Source organism: Hibiscus syriacus, unplaced genomic scaffold (assembly GCF_006381635.1).
Source record: "Hibiscus syriacus cultivar Baekdansim isolate YM2019G1 unplaced genomic scaffold, ASM638163v2 tig00004035_pilon, whole genome shotgun sequence".
NCBI lineage: Eukaryota > Viridiplantae > Streptophyta > Magnoliopsida > Malvales > Malvaceae > Hibiscus > Hibiscus syriacus.
In genome coordinates this window covers 910,683-925,427 of record NW_024061993.1, presented here as the reverse complement: position 1 = coordinate 925,427, position 14,745 = coordinate 910,683, and the positions used below count along the sequence as shown (strand labels likewise).

At 32.3% G+C, this 14,745-nt stretch overlaps 1 pseudogene; it reads left to right on the top strand.

Moving 5' to 3' along the window:
* LOC120187087 overlaps nt 1-14,216 on the top strand; it is a 58,984-nt pseudogene extending 44,768 nt beyond the window's left edge.
* Nucleotides 14,217-14,745: the final 529 nt, after the last annotated feature.

Genomic DNA, 14,745 nt, shown 5'->3' with positions numbered 1-14,745 from the left:
TATTTCACGGTTAGGTAAAAGTATAGACTAGCCGCGTAAGGAGTACATCAGTAGCAGTAGCTATCATCAATCTAAGGTTGACTCTCATCAGTAATAATAGGATAATCATGTTTATTTTGAAAATTGATGGCATGTAATCGAAATTAAGAAAAATGCTTTAGAATGTATTTAAAACGATAACTTTGGTAATATGTTTCAAGAATGTTTTATTATTGTACGAAAATGTTTTGGTTTTAAATTTTAAAATAAAATTTTATGGGTTTTACAAATGGGTAAATGTTTTTAAAAGTCATGTGACACCTATGACTTGTGTTCGGAAACGTATACTGAAAATGAGTTTTACATTTTCCATCTCAAAACTCTCCAACCAATCTATTGCGTCACCCTTAATTAGGGAGGTGACACACTCTAGGTTACCTGCTAGGGTAAGATGCAATTTTCTAAGGGTGCGAAGCGTCTCTCTAAGCCAGTGGTCTACTGCTATCGAGTCCTTATCCTCTAAAGGAAAGAACTCAGTGGACTTATATCCACGAAGTCATTCTACTAGAGACTCATAAAGAATGACCACTGGCTAAGCTGAAGGTACTAGTGGGGGAGGTGGTGCATAGGGAGAGACCTATCTATCTGTCTAAGTACGGAGGTGAGGTCCCTGAAAAAGGTTACCTCTTCAACCCCCTCATCTACTGATGCCTCATGCTGAGAGGTATCCATGATGAACTTGTCACCGGTATCTGACGCTATCGAGGCATGACTCTCGTCTCTTTCATCCTAACTATGGGCTAAATTGTCTGCCATGGGTTCTATATGAAATTAGAAAGAGAAAGGGGGTCATTATCGTCATTCCGGTTATTATAGTATTCTTGACTCTATAGAGGTATGTATATATACAAACACTGACTGACTCTAACCTGCTTGTCCTAGGAACAACTAAACCTAGCTTTAATACCACTAAATGTAACACCCTAATCTAGTTCGAACCAAAGGTCCATGGATTACAATGTCACACGGGACTACCAAAATAGTAACCCAAAAATTTTCTTTTAAAACTGTTTATAATCACTGAAAATAAACCATTCATAGTAATAAAAATGAAACAAGATAAGGTTTACAAAATGATGGGGAGGTCCCAAATTATATCTCAAAATAATACAGTACCAACTATAAATCAGGGTTATAACTGAATATACATAAGGGTCCATATACATTACATGCCCTCTAAAGATGACTCAAGATGTACTCTGAAGGTCTCTGAAAATCTGGTATGCTACACTAGAATATCTAGTGACAATAACTCCCAAGAACCTACGCATAGAAACATATTCTGAACGTTGAGCCTACGAGCTCAACACCTTACTAAAAACTATATTATATTATACTATATGCACTCACTAAATGAAATGACAAGTGACACAAGTCCGAGCATACAACTACTGAACTACTAATCTGCAGCTGGCATCATAGTGCGGCTGAGAGATTATGTATCTCGGAGCTCGCCCCCCCTCTAGCACTATCGATGTACCATTGGGTTCACCTAGGTTGAGATCTGAAATTCTACAGCGGAAGCGTACACTTTCCAACTTACTCTGTCGAGTCTTGGGGCATTTACGACCAGTTGTCCACTGAAGTGCATAGAACTGACTAGGATCCGCTAACTGTCGTATTCTGCTAGAAGGAACTCAACTGTCCTGGATGTTTCCTAAGTATCAAACAAGGTTAGTTTTATGTAAATGTTGAAAACACTTTGATATTTTGATATACAAAAAATTGTTAAATAGTTTTTTACAAATTTTAAGATTATATTTGATCAATCATTTGAATATAAAAATTATTCTTTAAAGTTAAAAGGATAATTTTACTCATCACTCTACTGAAAAATTGAGTCCTATACTGGAAACATTTTTGAAATAATTTTTTACTAAGGGTTTCGAACTTTAATCGAGTAAAAAATGTTTTTTAAGCATAGTAGTACCGATACTACTAGAATAGTACCGATACTGTTCAAGAAGTATCGATCCATATATCGATGCTGAAGCCCAAAATGATGAAGTAGTATCGATACTACTAAGTTAGTACCGATACTGTATAGAAGTATGTCAAAATAGAATACTAAAATGGTATCGATACTATATACAATATCGATATTACTTAGTATAGTAGCATCGATACTCTTAGTGGTGGTACCAATACTACCTTTTGTTTTTGAATCTGTCAAAATTCCAGTATACTAAAATGGAACTGATACCCTTGTAACAATATCAATACTAGAGCTTCCCAACAGTCATATTTTTGTATTTAATGCAGGGTGTATCAATACTGAGAGACCGAGTACCATACTACAAGCTTATGGACAACATTTAATGCGGGAAACTACCTCAAAAAAGGCTTTAATCACTCCCACAACAATTCAAATGGTTGGAATTGATTGAGAGAGTATAAAAACAAGATCCCAAGTCATTTGTTAAGACAATAGAAAAAAGAGAAACCCAAAAACAACAAATTTGAGCCAAATCATGTCAACATTCTTCAATATTCCTTTTGCTTTCAAAGAACACTTTTTGTACTCATTTGTATTCATTTTTCAAGTGTTCTTTTTTGTTCTTAAATTGTGCAAACACATTCCTAGTGAGGATTTTATAAGCAATTTGTAATTTTCTCTTTGAGAGAGTATCTCAAGAATTTAGGGTATAATTCCTGAGGGAGTTGTAAGGTTACACCTTATACTCAAAGGTAAATACAAATTAGTGAATTTGTGGAAATTCTTAGTGTAGATACTAAGGTAGTGGATGTAGACTTTGGTTGATAAAGTCGAACCACTCTAAATTCTTGTGTTCAACTTTATATTTTTTCTCAAGCTTTCACCAAAATTTTTAATTACCAATTCACCCCCTCTTGGCTATTTTCATCCTTTCGATTGAGTCGACAATTGGTATCAGAGATAAACTCATTGGAAGGTTTAACCACCTCTTGAAAAGATCCTAAATAAGTTCAATTTTCATCTAATTTATCCATGGCCTCAACATCAAATTTTGACATTGTTAGTGACTCTCAACCCATCAATAAGCCTCCATACTTCAATGGAGACAACTATGTCTATTTGAAGAATAGGATGAAACTCTTTATTTAAGCAAGTGATTTGGGAGCATGGAGCATCATGATGAAATTCCACTCTACTCTAACTAGAGAAATAGAGATGTGGAGTGAAGAAGAAAATAAATTGTTCCAACTCAACGCAAAGGAAATACTCATTTTATTTTGTGCACTTGGCCCCGATGAATATGGCAGAGTATTATCTTGTTCCAATGCCAAGGAGATATGAGATAAACCTGAAGTTACTCATGAAGGAACAAATGAGGGAAGAGAAACTAAAATTAGTCTTCTCAATCATAGTTATGAAAACTTCAAGATGAGACCAAATGAAGACATTAAATCCATGTCTGATTAATTTTCAGTTATTTTCAATGATCTCAAAGGCTTTGGAGAAGATATTCCTAATGACAATCTCATTAGAAAGATGATATATAGTCTTCCTAAGTCATGGCAATCCAAGAAGACCGCTATTTGAAGTAAATAATCTAAATACTCTCACCTTAGATGAGCTCATTGGATCCTTTCTTACTCATGAAATGATTGTAAATGAAGAAGAAGATCAAGAAAAGAAAGATCAAGAAAAGAAGGAAATGGAAAAGAAGAAAAATATTGGCGTTGCTCTCAAATCCACCAAAGAAGAAAGTGACTTAAATGATGAAGATGAAGATGAAGAAATGGAAATGTTCGCCAAAAGATTCAAGAGATTCATGAAGTTCAACAAAGTAAGAAAATTTCAAAGAAAAGAATGTTTCAAGAATGAATCCAAGGAGAAAGACCTTATAATTTGCTATGAGTGCAAAAATCCGGGGTATGTTAAATTTGAATGCCCACAATTAAAAAAGAAGGGATCCTCTAAGAAGAAACACAAGGAACATGTAGTTACATGGAGTGATGATGAGTCATCCAATGAAGAGGAGGAATAGGTAGCTAACTTGTGTCTCACGACCATGGAGGGAGAATATAAGGTAATCTCTAACTTATCTACATTAAATGAATATTCTTTTGATGAGTTGCAAGAGGCTTATGATGAGTTGGCCTCAGAATTGGAGATTATTCTTTCAAAACATAAGAAGAATATTTCAAAATTGAAAAATGAAAACAATCTCTTATCCAAGACCAATAATGACCTTGAAAGTAAGGTCAAGGATATACAAGTCAAACTAGAGGAGTTTGAAAAGAAAAATCATGACTTGCACAACTTAATTTCAAAGGTTCATGATGATCATCAAAGGAAACTTGATGATCTTAAAGCTTCTTTTAACAAAGTTAGAACAAATCGTTTTGAAAAATGGCAAAATTCAAAATCCAACTATGTTAGAAATAACTTTGGACCATACAATAATAGAGGTCCCCAAAGAACCTCAAATGGGAAAGTTATTAGAAGCATATGGGTCCCTAAAGGACTCATTACTACTAAAGACAAGGATATCCTAGAAAAATGGATACATAAGGGTCTAGATTATTAGGAACTAATGCTTGTGGACCCAAAATAATTTGGGTACCAAAAATCAAAACTTGATCTATGTTTGTAGGTGGAGGAGCATTGCTACAAGGCACAAAAAAAGTTCAAACTCATGATAACTTGATAGTGGATGCTCAAGACACATGACCGGTGATAAGAGTTAGTTCTTAGAGCTTAATACTAAAAGTAGAGGAGGAGTAACCATTGGTGACAACTCAAAAGGTTACATTGAAGGAATTGGTTCTATTAGTAACAACTCTTCCATTCTTATTGAAAATGTTTTATATGTAAATGGGTTAAATCATAATCTTCTTAGTATTAGTCAATTATGTGATAAGAGATACAATGTCTTATTTGAGTCAAATGGTTGCAAAATTGTTGATATTGCATCTAATATGATTATGCTTGTTGTTCATAGAATATGAAATATTTACATGGTATATCTAGATAGTATTGACATGTCTAATGTATGTTTAGTTACTAAAGATGAGCACGATTGTTGGATATATCATAGGAAACTTGGACATGCTAGTATGAGTGTTTTACAAAAACTTGTTCAAAGCAATCTTGTAAGAGGCTTGCCTAAGATAAAATTTGATCTTGATAAAATTTATGATGCATGTGCTAAAGAAAAACAAAAAAGAACTTCTTTTAAATCTATTAATGTTGTATCATCTAGTAGAGTATTACAATTGATCCATATAAATCTTTATGGGCCTATTAGAACTACTAGCTTGGGTGGAAAACAATATGTGGTTTTATTGGTTGATGGCTACTATAGGTTTACTTGGGTTCTTTTCTTAAGTACAAAAGATGAAGCTTTAGAAAATTTCATCACTTCCTCTAAAATAATCCAAAATGAAAAGGTTACTCTATTTCAAGGGTTAGGAGTGACCATGGAACAAAATTTGAAAATCCTTGGTTTGATGATTTTTGTAATTCAAATGGAATTAGCCATAATTTTTCAGCCCCTAGAACCCCTCAACAAAATGGAGTTTTTAAGAGAAAAAAATAGAACTTTAGAAGAAATGGCTATGAGCATGCTTTATGAAAACAATTTGCCAAAGTACTTTTGGGCGAAAGCAACAATTATCGCTTGTTATATGATTAATAGAGTAATGATTAGACCTATTTTAAAGAAAACTCCATATGAACTTTTAAAAAATAAAAAGCCTAACATTAGTTATTTTCATCCTTTTGGATGCAAGTGTATTGTTTTAAATAACAGAAAAGACAATCTTGGCAAATTTGATGCAAAAAGTGATGAAAGGATTTTTCTTGGTTACTCTTTAAACTCTAAAGCTTATCGAGTCTTTAATAAAAGAACTCTAGTGGTAGAAGAGTCAATACATGTTTTCGATGATAATCTCTTTTCGAGGAAGGATTCTTGTATTGATGTTGATATAGGTATCTTAAATCCAAATGAAGTTGGTGAATCATCATCAAAAGAATTGAAGAATGAGGAAACTCAAGATGTCTTCAAGAATCTAACTCTAGAGGAAAGGGAAGTCACATGCCCAAGGGAGTGCAACTATGTCAATGATGGTGAAATTTTGGGCGATATATCCAAAGGGGTAACCACTAGATCTTCTCTTAAAAATATTTATAAATATGTTGCATTTATCTCATGCATAGAGCCTAAGAATATCAAAGAAGCATTAAATGATGGACATTGAATTATGGCTATGCAAGATGAGTTAAATCAATTCGAGAGAAGTCAAGTATAGACATTAGTTGAAAGGCCTAGTAATAACTTTGCTATAAATACTGAATGGGTATTTAGGAATAAATTAGATGAAAGTGGTAATATAGTGAGAAACAAGGCTAGACTTGTTGCCCAATGGTACATTCAAGAAGAGGGAATATATTTTGATGAAACTTATGCTCCCATAGCTAGGATGGAGGCTATTAGAATTTTATTAGCATTTGAATGTTATCATGGGTTTTATTTCAAATGGATGTTAAAAGTGCATTTTTAAATGGTTTTATAAAAGAAGAAGTGTATGTGAAACAACCTCCCAGTTTTGAGGATTCAAAATTTCTAAATCATGTTTTCAAATTGACAAAAGCTTTATATGGTTTAAAACAAACTCCTAGAGATTGGTATGAAAGATTGTCAAATTTTCTTATTGAAGAAGGTTTTTCAAAAGGGAAGGTTGATAATACCTTGTTTATAAAATATAAAGGTAAAGATTTGTTAGTTGTTTAAATTTATGTTGATGATATAATTTTTGGTTCTACTAATGACGCTCTTTACCAATAATTTGCTAAGCTAATGCAAGGTGAATTTGAGATGAGCATGATGGGGATCTTTCATTTTTCTTGGGGCTCCAAATTTTTTGGGACCGTCGGCACACACCACGGTGCAACGGAAACAAAAACTCGACGGTCTCACCAGTGATCCAAGTACGTAAAACAAAAATCAGGAGGAAAGGATGCGAATACTTACAATGGGTTCCTTGAAAGACAGCAATGACGACAACAAGAAGTGGTGATCATGAATGGTTCGAATCGTAAGCCTCCACGAAAACACGTCTCAGCCTCTACTTAGTTTATCCAATTGAGAGAAAAAAATTTCTTTTCCCAAAATCGGTTTTGAGAAAAATGGCCGAAGTAAAGTGGCTGCTAGAACTTACCTCCTTTAAATATATCAATTACCCTAACATCTTAGGGTTTTTAAAGTTATTTCGAATTAATAAATAAAATATTATTTAATTAATTAAAATTAAATATACATTAAAAACTTATAATCTGAATTACAATCTTTAATGTTTATTTAAAAACTTATTTAATTATTCTGAATTATATATCAATTAAAAGAGTTGTAATCTAAATTACATTTTTTTATTGCTTACTCACTATATTCGGGATAATTAAAATCATATGTATATCAAATATACATATCTTAACTCTAGATATATTTTAGTAACATACAACAGATTGTACATCTTTACTCATTTTAATCCTAGGGTGTGACCCTGTAGGTTCTTGTAACGTTAGTAGTAATTATTAGAATAATTCTAATATTACATACAATGAGTGACATCTAGCAATATATCATTGTCACCTAAGTTACAAGAAATTATGATTCTCCATATCATCTTTGTGATCAACTCTTTTATGTATTACATCATTTTATCCTTTATATCTAGAATAGGCACAAGTCTTAGAATAGTCACACTTGTATAGCCCATCTATTGTTTCTTGATATCTAGAGTAGACTATAATTAATGAATAATTTGTGATATCACATATCAAATTATTCGAGCATGGCCATGTATTTATAGTCTCACTCAATCAAGTGGTCTGTGTTATTTTTTGTATTATGTAGGAAGGACAAATCCTATCTTAACCATATACACCCCACTACATATATCGAGATATATTCAATAACAGTCTTTATAGTGCAACCAATTACAGAGCATGTTTAACTGTATCAAAACAAACAACAATAAATGTTGGGATGACATTGGTCTCAAGTCTGAGGATCATACATATAGTCATCACCATGAGTAATGTTATGATCGTTACATAATAATCCAATACATATGCTCATGATGGGTCAATCCAATACATCGTTCTCTAACAATATAATCATGTATCAATTCTGACATCTCTCTGTCAATGACAACTCTTTCTCATTAATCAATAACATGTTAGTCTTAAGTGTATTATTATTGTCCATGCTCATAATAATACTTTACTATGGATCTTTTAATAATGTTATTATATGGACTTTATTATCTTTCATTTTATGTTAAACACAGACATATAACTGAAAATATTATTGGCAATGCTTTTATTCAATAAAATCGGTAAATAAATGTATTATTACAATCATCATATGATTGGTCTTTGGGAATACTCTAACAAAATCAAGCAAAGAAAAGATGTCATCTTCATCAATCAAGCAAAATACATCAAAGATATTCTCAAGAAGTTTAGTTTGGAAAACATGAAACCCTAAGCCACTCTATGAGTTCATCTACAAAGCTTGACAAAGATGAAGACGGTAAGTGTGTAGATGTTAAACTTTATGTCTATGATTGGATCATTGTTTTATCTTACCTCAAGTAGACCGAACATTATGTTTAGTGTTTGCTTATGTGCTAGATTTCAGTCATGTCCTAAGGAGTCTCACTTACAAGCCATTAAGAGAATCTTAATATACCTTAAGGATACCCCTAGCATAGGACTTTGGTATCCTAGAGATTCTAGCTTTATCTTGCATGCTTTCTCGGATACGGATTATGGAGGTTGCAAATTAGATAAGAAAACACCTCTAATACATGTCAATTCGTAGAAAATATGTTAATTTCTTGTTTTTGAAAGAAACAAAATAGTATTTCACTATCCACCACTGAAGCGGAATATATTTCAGCCGGTAGTTGTTGTGCACAAGTTTTATGGACGAAACAATAACTTTTAGACTATGGAATTGATTTGGGTACCATTCCTATCAAGTGTGACAATACTAGTTCTATTTGTCTCACTAAAAATCCCATCCAACATTATAAAACTAAGCACATATAAAGTAGACATCATTTAATTAGAGATCATGTCTCAAAAGAAGATATAGTTCTAGAGTATGTAAATACTTTGCATCAAGTAGCTGACAATTTTACAAAACCTTTAGACAAAAAATATTTTGGGCTCTTAGGAGTGAATTAGGTATAACCAACCTATCTTGACTTTGTGTTTAAATAATTTATGTACTTTTATGTTTTTATGAAAAATGCATGGAATATGACCTCTTTAATGCCTTCTGTGCTATTAGTTAGGGAGAGTTTACGAATTTCATGAAAATTGACAATATGTTCACACTATATTTAAATGTAAATTTGCTTGGTTGAACATATTTGCTTTGCCTATTTAGAGTTTCCCATTCCACTATTAATGCTTTAAACTATGCATCCTATTCTTTTTTTATTTGTTGCGTTTTTGGACCATTCTATGCATTTAGTACAGGTACTGTTCATCTAGTACCAATATTGTTCTTTGTCAGTATTGATATTGTTCTTCAAGTACCTATACCATTCTTGTAGTCTCAATAGGGTATCAATACCGTTTCTAGTATCAATACCATCAGATTTTTGCTTTGTAGTATCAATACTCCCAATGGAGTACCGATACTCCTGGTCAGGTTTAGCATATAATGCCCTAAAAATCACTTTTCTTCCCCTACTCTTACACGTTCAGCTGAAAACCTCCCTAACCCCCTCTCAAAAAATCACTTTATTCCTTCATTTTGGAGTCGTTTTTGTGTTGAGTTTCATCATTCAAACCCGCTAGTATCATCAAATTCGTGCATTCATCTTCAAATTCCATCTAAATCAAACTTTTCAAGGTAATTTAAAAACCCTAACTTTTTCTTTTTAAATTTATGCGTAGTTTTAGTTAGTTTTTGATTAAATTAGTGAATGGACTTTACTTATTTTGTATTTCTACACTACAATCTACATTCATTCAAATTCGAAATTCTTTAAAAATAAAAAAAATATTTTATCTGTATACATATATACGTTTGTTTATATATATATATACTTTTGTTTCTATATATTTTTCTTAACACTATTTTCTTTTTGGCCCATTATTAATATTTTTTTATTAATTTCGTTATATAATGCCTTGAATTGTGAACTCATATTGAGTTTTGGGGATTGATTGGTTGCATACATATATATTGTTTTTCTTTGCATGTTTTACTTTATCATGATTCTTACTATGTCTCATAAACGTCCTCGGTCATCCTCCTCTCATGCTAATCCACCTCCTAACCCTCCACCAAATCCTAATCCCAATCAAAATAAAATGACCATCGTGCTCTTGTTTTAGTTAACCCAATTGTCAAAACCTCTATTCACGATATCTTAATCATTTTGAACCTTATGCCCTTACGGGTGAGTGTCTCCCTTCCATTCTGGAAATTAACACCATTAATTTTAAATACCTTCATTGTTTTAAATCTTGAAAATTTGATAACACGTTCATAGTCAAACATGTTGTTTATCACAAACTCATCCTCATTTTCTATTCCAATGCAGTTTGTGTTCAAAACGAAACTCACACTCATACAGAAAATATTCGCTCCTATCTCTTGGGTTAATATATTTTCGTGTGTTTTTCTTAGACTTTGATATTTTGGATATGGTATTTCTTTTGTGTTTTGGATGGCCTGATAGATTTCTTTTACCCTTTATAATATTTCACATCTTTTCAGCCATTTCCTTTTATTGTGACTATGCCCACTACCTTTGGATATTAATTATGTTGAGTAACTTATTTGGCACTTTTGCTCTTCACAACTTTATTATGTATCTTGTTTATTCTAATTTGCATCCTTATGATTTAACAAAAAGGGGGAAAATGTTAGAGTAAGGGGGAGTATTGTTTTTAAGAAAATAATAAAATTCTTAAATATTTTGTTATATAAAAAAGGGGGAGAATGTTGGAAACACTTTGACATTTTGATATACCAAAAATTTCTAAATAGTTTTTTACAAATTTTAAGATTATATTCGATTCAGTCATTCGAATATATAAATTATTCTTTAAAGTTAAAAGGACAATTTTATTACTCACTCTACTGAAAAATTGAGTCTTATACTGGAAATATTTTTGAAATAATTTTTACTAAGGGTTTCAAATTTTAATCGAGTCAAAAATGATTTTTAAGCATAGTAGTACCGATACTAGAAAAATATCGATATTGTTCAAGAAGTATTGATACTAGAAAAATATCGATATTGTCCAAGATGAAGTAGTACTGATACTGCTAAGGCAATATCGATACTGTATACAAGTGTGTCAAAACAGAATACTAAAATGGTACTGATACTATATATAGTATCGATACTACATAGTATAGTATTAACGATACTCTTAGTGGTGGTACTGATACTACCTTTTGGTTTTAAATATGTCAAAATTCTAGTATACTAAAATGATACCGATACCTTATACAGTATCGATACTACTGAATATAGCAGTATCGATACCCTTGTAATAGTATCGATACTAGAGCTTCCCAATAATCATATTTTTGTATTTAATGCAGGGAGTATCGATTCTGAGAGATAGAGTACTGATACTACAAGCTTCTTGACAACATTTAATGCAGGAAACTACCTCCCAACAACTCTATTCACTCCCACAACAACTCAAACGGTTGGAATTGATTGATGAAGTATAAAAACAAGATCCCAAGTCATTTGTGAAGACAAAAAAAAAAAAGAAAGCCAAAAATAACAAATTTGAGCCAAATCAAGTCAACATTCTTCAATATTCCTTTTACTTTCAAAGAACACGTTTTGTACTCATTTGTATTCATTTCTCAAGTGTTATTATTTGTTTTTGAATTGTGCAAACACATTCCTAGTGAGGATTTTAATTATAAGATTGCAATTTGTAATTTTCTCTTTGAGAGGGTGTCTCAAGAATTTGGGGTATAATTCTTGAGGGAGTTGTAAGGTTAAACCTTATCCTCAAAGGTTGATACAAATTAGTGAATTTATGGAAATCCTTAGTGTGGATAGCTAAGGTAGTGGATATAGACTTTGGTTGATAAAGTCAAACCACTCTAAATTATTGTGTTCAATTTTATATTTCTCTCTCAAGCTTCCACCAAAATTTTTAATTACCAATTCACCTCTTCTTGGCTATTTTCATCCTTTCAATTGACTCAACAGTAAACCTACATGTTATTGTTTTTGCTGTTCTATTATTAATTTTTATTTTTTCTTGAAGTCTTATTTGTTGTTATTAGAGTGTATTTGGGGTACCTCAGGTCTCCTCCCTAAATCCTTAGATTATTTATCCAAATATGTTTGTGGGTATCAATACTGACCCTTCAATATTGATATTAAACATTTGGTATCGATACTCACCTATTAGTATCGATACCCCCTAGATGATGTGACTTTTGGATCAAGGTAGTATCGATACCCTCATATGAGTATCGATACTAAGGTGATGGGGTATCGATACTTGACTGAGTATCAATACCAAATTTTGGTTCAATGTTTTGAAAAATACCCCATTATCGATACCCCTATGGGGAGTATTGATACTCCTAACCTGGTATCGATACTACCCTTATAAAAAACTGCCTAATTTATGCCTGGATGAATAACATTATCGATACTGTTCTTACTGTATCGATACCGTCGCTGCTGGGTGCACTGTTTTGGCACGAGAATCATATATTTCTTTACCCAAATACCCTATTGTGGTCCCCAACTGATGTTTAGATGTTTTATGTGATAATATAGGTCATAATAGGTATGTAAACATACTGAAAACACTCAAACGATACAATCTACCATGAATGCTTCAAGCATATGCTACTTACCAAATCTCACCTTGATGAACTAGATATGGTATAGATGAGTTAAGAGTGAGTTACCTAAGTGTTTAGACTACTGGGGTGCTCAAATCTCAACCCAAAGGAAGTTTCTCCTTCCCCTTAGCCTTAGAGCTTTCTTCAATCTCTCTCACTAGACAAAAATCAAAGGATGCATTACTAACTGATTTTAATGGTCAAGAAGGTTTTTAAAAGCACTCCCTAAAGCTAGAAATCACTATAATCGAGATTGAAATTTCATGCTCCTTAAACCCCTCAAAACCCATTTGCAAACCATGGACAAACCTTGTGTTTGGGAGCTTCAATTGAAGCTTAAAATTAGAGTAATTTACTGCTTACCTTGGTTTACTAAAAAGTGTTGGCAAAAAACTAAAGTTCCCTAATTTAGCTTGGTTGTTTAAAAGAAAAGGAAGGAGATGAATAAGAAGGAGTTTTGGAGAAGAACAAAAAGGTGAAGAAAAGATAAGGCTTGATTTTCAGACGTGATATCACCTGCAATTAAAGAATTTCAGTTTACATTTGAACCATGGTCTAATTACCTTCTTAGTCCCTATGATTTTGGCTACAAATTAAAAATATCCTTTTACTCTTATTGGGCTTAACTCAAGCCCAAATCCACCTCAAATTGGGTCAAAGCTTCCTACAAGCTCGGGAATTAATCCAAGGCCTATCTCGTGTTAGCCCAAAACCCAAAACTCCTAACCTGGGATCCGGGGCATTACAGAACAACTATGAGATATCTTCACAGAGGCTCTAAACGAAATTCGAATTACTTATCTATGTAATAAGTTGGGCATGATTAATATCTATGATCCAACTTGAGGGGGAGTGTTATAGTTTCTTAGGCTAATTGTTAGGCTAATTATTAGGTTAATTATCTTTAATGTAATATATTATGTTACATAGTTTAACATGATTAGAGTTGTATATATACTCCTTTATACTAATCAATAAAATACAAGTGAAAGAGTATTCTACTTTATAATTCTATAGCATCCTTTTTTTCATGTAGGTTATGCATACACTAATTCTAGTCATCCTTTTCTTTTTGAAAAACAAAAAGACGGAAGGTGTGCTATCCTGTTGATGGTAATTTTAGGTAAATTCCATTTATCTCTGCTTTAAGCATTTGGATTAAATACAATGTAAGACTAGTATATAATTGCAACTACTTCATCTATTCATAGGTTACATATGGTTTTCTCTTCTCCAAGACATTTAATGGCAGCTGCAGGATGTGTAATAGTCATGGAGATTGCGTATAAAATGGCATTAGTATGTACAACTTTTTCTTCATTTTCTTGAAGTGAATGAGCCATGGATAAAGAAGGCTACATCTCCTTTGGAACATCTTTTCCCTTTTTGATCTAAATGGTCTTGCATTCAACTATAACACATAGGATGGCCACAAAAAAACTGTAAACAATAGGAAGGAATTGTGTATCAAGGTTATTTTTATTAATCACTCGGTATACTTGAATTTTTTGTTTATGTTACATTGTAGACCTTGTCTGTTGCGAAAAAATCAATTTGGATCTATCACATCTGGGCAAGAAGATATATCCACAAAAAGAAAAGAGACATATCTATTTCTAAACATATTTGACTATAATGAAATCTTATTATGTTTCCCTTATGTCTTATCACTTTTCATAAATTCAATGAAGATGTTTCTTTTCATGTTTATTTTTTTAGTAAATTTTGATTTTCTTTACTCATTACCGAAGTTTCTGGAAAATGTTGCAAAAAGCTTCAATGCAGAGAATTGTTTTTGTGCCTAAATTTCAATAGTTCTCATCTTTGATTCTCTTAACTCTGTAAGGATATGAAGCAA